Source organism: Plectropomus leopardus, chromosome 20 (assembly GCF_008729295.1).
Source record: "Plectropomus leopardus isolate mb chromosome 20, YSFRI_Pleo_2.0, whole genome shotgun sequence".
NCBI classification, from domain to species: Eukaryota; Metazoa; Chordata; class Actinopteri; order Perciformes; family Serranidae; genus Plectropomus; species Plectropomus leopardus.
The window spans coordinates 6,891,891-6,897,890 of NC_056482.1; positions in this window are offsets into that span (position 1 = coordinate 6,891,891).

Consider the following 6,000-nt stretch of genomic DNA (forward strand, 5'->3'; position numbering starts at 1 on the left):
AGCAATGCATTGCTTTGCTTCCGTGTCGGATTCCAGCCTGCTTCTCTAACCTGGACGCATGCCGACTGACATCCTCTGTTGGTCATACACTAACTATGGATAAGTACCTCATACAACCCCACTTCAAAAAAATCTGAACTTTCCCTTTAACAGCAATAGGTGCACAGTCTCCCTTCCTGTGTGGCAGTACCATTACTGCATTGAATGTCAGGTAGAGGATGTAGGGACAGAAACTGCACACACTACTGGACACTCAGAGGTCAGATAGGTCCTAATGAAGGGACTTTCCAGGCTGTGATTACCTCAAAAGGAAGAGACTGGTCCTCCCAAAGAGGTTAATTAAAAAAGTCGCAGGGGCCGAGCTGGGAAGTGTCTCCATCACTGCCGCGAACCCTGGTGACCCCTCCATCCTCTAGGACAGACACAGCCATCCATCACAGCTGATTCCTGAGCTGTCTGGCTCCTGCTGGTGCCACTGAAATCCCTGAGTGACTAAAAACACAGAGGTATATGTAGCAGCGCCGCAACTCTGACAAGCAATGAAAAAAAAAAACCTCAGAGACATCCCCTGCTGAAGTCCCTCAGGTAATGAAACCTCTTCCCTCTCGAGGATCAGACAAACACCATATCTTGTCATCTTCCCTTCGTTCTCCCCCTCGATCTTCTTCTTCTTTTTTTTGTGCCCTCTATGTCACAACTACTGGAGCACACAAGGCCATTTATCAGAAAACTGAACCAACTGTCATGTTGTTTATTTCGTGCTCCAGAAAAGATTGCAAAAATAGTTGTGTTTGTTTAGCGACATAAACGCACCGTTCATATCCAAAAAGCGGCGGGTAAGCATTGAAGCTCAATGCTTGCCGCGAGGAGAAAGCAAGAGTACGGCAGCATTACCTTCCTTGAACGCAGCATGAAAGAATCAGCCACCATCAATGAAAAAATCCCTCTAGCAATCCCTGCTGAGAAGAAAGATTTGTCATCCCTTTTTCCTTAGTTCTTGGAGGTGAGGACAAAGGTGTGATGGCGTGCAAAATGGAGAGACACAGTAAGGACAGGCTGATTGAGGGAGAGGGAGCGAGAAGAGCGGGAGATAAGAGGAGAGACAAAGCGAGAGAAATGGAGCGTTTCGGTTGATTAGGTTTGAGAGAGGACAGAGAGCCCAGAGCAATCTTACAGGAAAAAGTTAAACATTTTCATAAATCTGTTCTCATGGAGTTCACCTGCAGCGGCGGGAGCCTTAAATCACGTCATGCTTGATTGGTTGAGAGGGAGAAGCCGATCCTGAACGTGGGTGGGGGGCGAAGGGGACCTGTGCTTCCTCATTACACTTTCCTCACCGAGCCGTCTGCAGCATAACCATTCCTCGTGCTGACGCAGGTAGAATGAGCTCATTCCCTCTCCATTCACAAGCTGAGTGCACCAAAATTCAGAGAAGGGAGAAGCATAATAAGTTCAGACTCCAAGTTAGAGTGCCTGCAGGCAATAAAGTGGAGGATGAACAGTGGAGACTTGATGGAAAAAGAGTGTGTGCGTGCATGTGTTTGGGAAGAGGGTTACAGCTGGAGAAAAAAGGCTGCTCTCGACTGCATCTTCTCACTTAAATTTCACAAATCCGCTTAAAAGCATTTATCCTAAATATTTTCCACAGGGATTCTGTGATTGACGACTTGCACATTTGAAATAATGAATCGAAATGCACGCACACAATTCTGGTGAGGATTGCGAACGCGAAAACTGCGGGTGGGTTCATGGTTGGTGTCATGCTCATACAGTATGCACTCTCACGCTGAACACATGAGAATACATATACAAAGACATTTCAGGTGGAAGCAAAACAAACTACTGAATGTTGAAGTCTACAGAAATTCTCCCTGCAACGGCAAGGTCATAAAAAAAAAAATAAAAATAAAAATAAATAGATTCACTGATGTGCTGTCCAATGGAGATCAAACTTTGAGCTGGGTGTATTGGGATGTGTGTCTGTGTGAGTCAAACTCAGACACTCAACTATTAGAAAGTGGTATTATGGAAATGCAGGAATCGCCATGAAAAGGGCAGCCAGAGGCACGCTCACGGCAAGATTTAACATACAGCACCTAATCAGCCAGCCGCCTGCCTTCCCTCCCATTTACGCTGTTTACGAGTCACCCCTAAACCTGCAACCTCTTCATCAAGTCTCTTCTCCTCCCCTTTTAATGTCACAATGTCAGTCAATTCCTAGATTCGCATTTTTCTTGTGTGCTTTATTCTCCTTCCATGTACTAACTCCTTTAGATTTAGATCCTGCCACTCCCACCTGCCTTGTAGTAACCCCTGTGTTCCTGTCATTTCCCCACCCACCTATATATTTTAACGACATTTCCAGCCATGTTTGTGGCGACAAAAACAGGTATTTGACTCGGCAGGACATTTTTAGGTATGTTTGTGGGGACAAGTTTTTGTCATTATAGATCAGGAAATTTCAAGCTTGGTTTGTGGTGACAGAAGAGGGTATTTTTAAAGACACACAAGGACACTTAAATCTGCATTTCTGGCAACAAAATGTGGCATTATGTTTAACATGTTTGAAAATTCCCTACCATCTGTGGTGACAAAACTGGATATTTTTTAACGACAGGTTGGGACATTTCCAGCCATACTTGTGGCAACATTACTGGGTATTTCTCAACAATATGATAGGACATTTTCAGTCGTGTTTGAGGCAACAAAACTGGGTATTTTTAAAGACCATGTTGGGACATTTCCAATGTGAAAACAAAACTGGGTATTTTTTAATGATATGATGGGACATTTCCAGTCATATTGGGCCAATGAAAACATGTATTTTTTAAGGACACGTCACGACATTTCTAGCAGTATTTGTGGTGACAAATATTTTCAACAGAACATTAGGACATATTCACATGGGTTTGTGGTGACGAATAAGGTGTTTTAAGTCAAAATATATTTTTCTAAGTGGTTTTGTGCCTAAACTTCCCCACATCACAACAAAAAACCGAAAAGAAACACAAACTTAAAACACATGCACTACATATTGCATATACAAATACAGCATAGTCCTTACTCAAAGAAACATACAATGCCAACATTCATTCTGCTGATTGAGTTGCATCTGCTCACCTGTTCCCAGTAAGAACTTCTACTTCCCTTCATTCCCTGCCAGATTGTCCGTAATAGGTCTAGCCATTTTATCTTTCTGCTGAAGTTTTGTCTGTTACGACACCCCGCCAGCCTCTTGGACACCTGCTCACAGGCTGAAACCCCTATGGGATAAGTTTGCTCCATCTCCCCTGCCTCGCTGGTTTTGACCTCTAGTTTTTATTTTTTATTGGCCTGGTCTCAGAGTTGCTGTTTTTTACAGAGCCTTTAACACTTCATTCCTCTCTGGTTAGAAAGCAGCAGCTTCTTCCCTGTGTTAATGGTTTTCCACCTGGGCCTTCTTCAGCTTTGCTCATTATTCAGACCTTCACTGCCAGCCAGCTGATAACCTCCAACTGCTGCGAGCAATTAACAAGAGTTCACCTACTGTAGCGTCCAGAAGGAGGGATCCCTTCAGAGCCAGAGGAGAGACAGAGCACAGGAAGGTTAGGACAGAACAAGGAGGAAAAGAGAATAAGAGATAGAGAGGCAGGACGGACCCTTTTTTATAGCAATTCAAAAGGAAATCAATGCTAATGAATTGGTTGGTTCATGCAATGTGCAGATAAGGAAATGAACAGTTTAAATGGATGCTGCATGTGCACGTTTGTGTGTGTGACCAGAAACTGATAAGGATGTTCAGTATCGAGGATGGACAACCCACGCCGCAAGGTACAGCAAACACAGGTGTCCCGACCCATTAGGAAGTGGTATAAACTAAAGACCTGGTCAATATCTTGGCTGTTGTATCGATTAAGCGACTGTGACTGGTTTGCTGTGATTCAGGTGTAGGTGCAGGGGACATGTCTTTCTCAGTATTCACAAGAGGATATCCTCATACAAATGTTAGTACTATATATTACAAATTTACGTACCTAACTTAGAGTTATAGAGGTTAGGTTGAGAAAAAAACAACAACATGGTTGCAGCATACCTTAAAGTCACTCAAAGTTTAAACCAACTTTACACAGATCCAAACACCGGTCCCCCTGCAAACTCCTGTGTTTTATGACCCATCAACCACTGTAACTTCCACCTCACAGGTCCACTTCCTTCTTTACTCTTTACTCCTGTCAGCACATTGGTCAAGTAATTGCAGCCTTTCCAAATAAAGGGATTGTACAATAATTACTCGCTAATGATTACATAGAATAAGCAAAAGTGGATTACTTTTCATAGGAAAATGAGAAGAGCCTATTTAGAACGTGTGCATTTGTTGCCCCCACAATAAAAAGTAGAGGAGGGCTTTTCTTTTAACAAAATGAATGACATTTACATGCAGAAACTGCACAAATTGATGCATAAACATCCACTAGAATGCATGAAATTTAGTATTTGACACTCAAAATTAACAATAATTTAGGTATAAAGAAACTGATCTGACTGCCAGCAGTCAGTTTACATCACCTGCGGCAGGTAAAAGGACATCGGGTACGTGCCCTCTGTTGTAGCACAAGCCGCCACAGGCAAAGACTTAGCAGTTTAGATTGTGTGATTAATTATTAGAAAAAAACGTATCTCAGTATTTTGTCACATTGGACAGACCCAGTAAAACAACATTATACTGCACATTATATGAACTATATATATGATAACATTTAAAGTTATTCTACTGTACTTTTTTCTTTAATTTGTAAAAGCAAGCTCCAGAGTATCACCAATATTTGGCCTGTCATAAAACCCTTTTCCTCACAGGTTAGCTAAAAGGATGACCCTGACTAAAAATGTCATTAAAAAAACATCCTTAATAGGTTATAAAATAATTTCAAAGGATTCTGGTTTAGGAAGACCCTGATTATGTCTATGTCAAATTTATTGTGATTTTACTGTAAAGCTTTTGAAAAATATTTAAAGTTTTTAAAGTTTAAAGTTCAGTTTACATGCAGTTTATAATTTCCTTATATTTATTTATCAAAACCACCCTCCTCCTACTTTATTAAGTATAGGACTATGATAGCTGCCCCTTTAAAGGTCTTTTCATACCCCCCCGAAAAAAGCTAAAATGCAATGATCTCCCTGAGTTGATAAATGTCCTGCACAGCATTGTTAAAATCTGGGGGAATATAGAGAAGAAAGTGTACTGTATCCTGGGTAGTGCCTAAAATTAAAGCAGCCAGACCGAGCACGCAGCCAATACCAGCAAAAAGCAGACAAAATGTTTGGTTTCATAACACCAGTCATGCTTCTGAGTCAGTCTCGGCCAGATGCACCCAACACAGATTGATTACATGTTTAAAAAAGCCTGTTTTTAAAATCAGTGTGCTCTACTTCTCATAAACTGTTGATGATGTTTTGTCATGTGTAACAAAATGTGGATATCCCTCCAGCCGCTGCTCTCGCAAACTGCACCATCTCCAGTCAGACCATAATGAAATCACAAAGCATTTATTTAGCTAATGGAAGATTTGCTTGGCTAAATAAGGTTCTTGTTGCAAAAGAATTAAATCATTGGTAATTACAAATGCTTTGAGAAGCCAGGAGGAGTCAGGTGTGTGGCTAGGTGGTGGTGGTGTTCGTAGGGGGAGGCTGCTCTCCAAAAGTGCTAATTAAAGTGGGAAGGTGTATAAAAATGCTACAAATTAGCCGTGCTCCCCTGGTGGCATCAAGTATTTTGCAGGTTGCATGAGTAAACATATTTGCTCTGCCTATTTATCTGCACATGTTTGTTGGCCTCCACTGTTTCACAGTGCTACAGTGGTAGTTGGGGAGGGTGGAGGTTTACAGAAGATAACAATAGAAGCAGGAGCGGCATAGATCAAACGATTTTATTTCTGTTGTAACTGGGAGAAGGGGGCTCCTTTCGGTGTCTCTTCTGGGACTACTGTTCCAGATTTAGATATCCATTTTCCCTTTGTTTTCTCT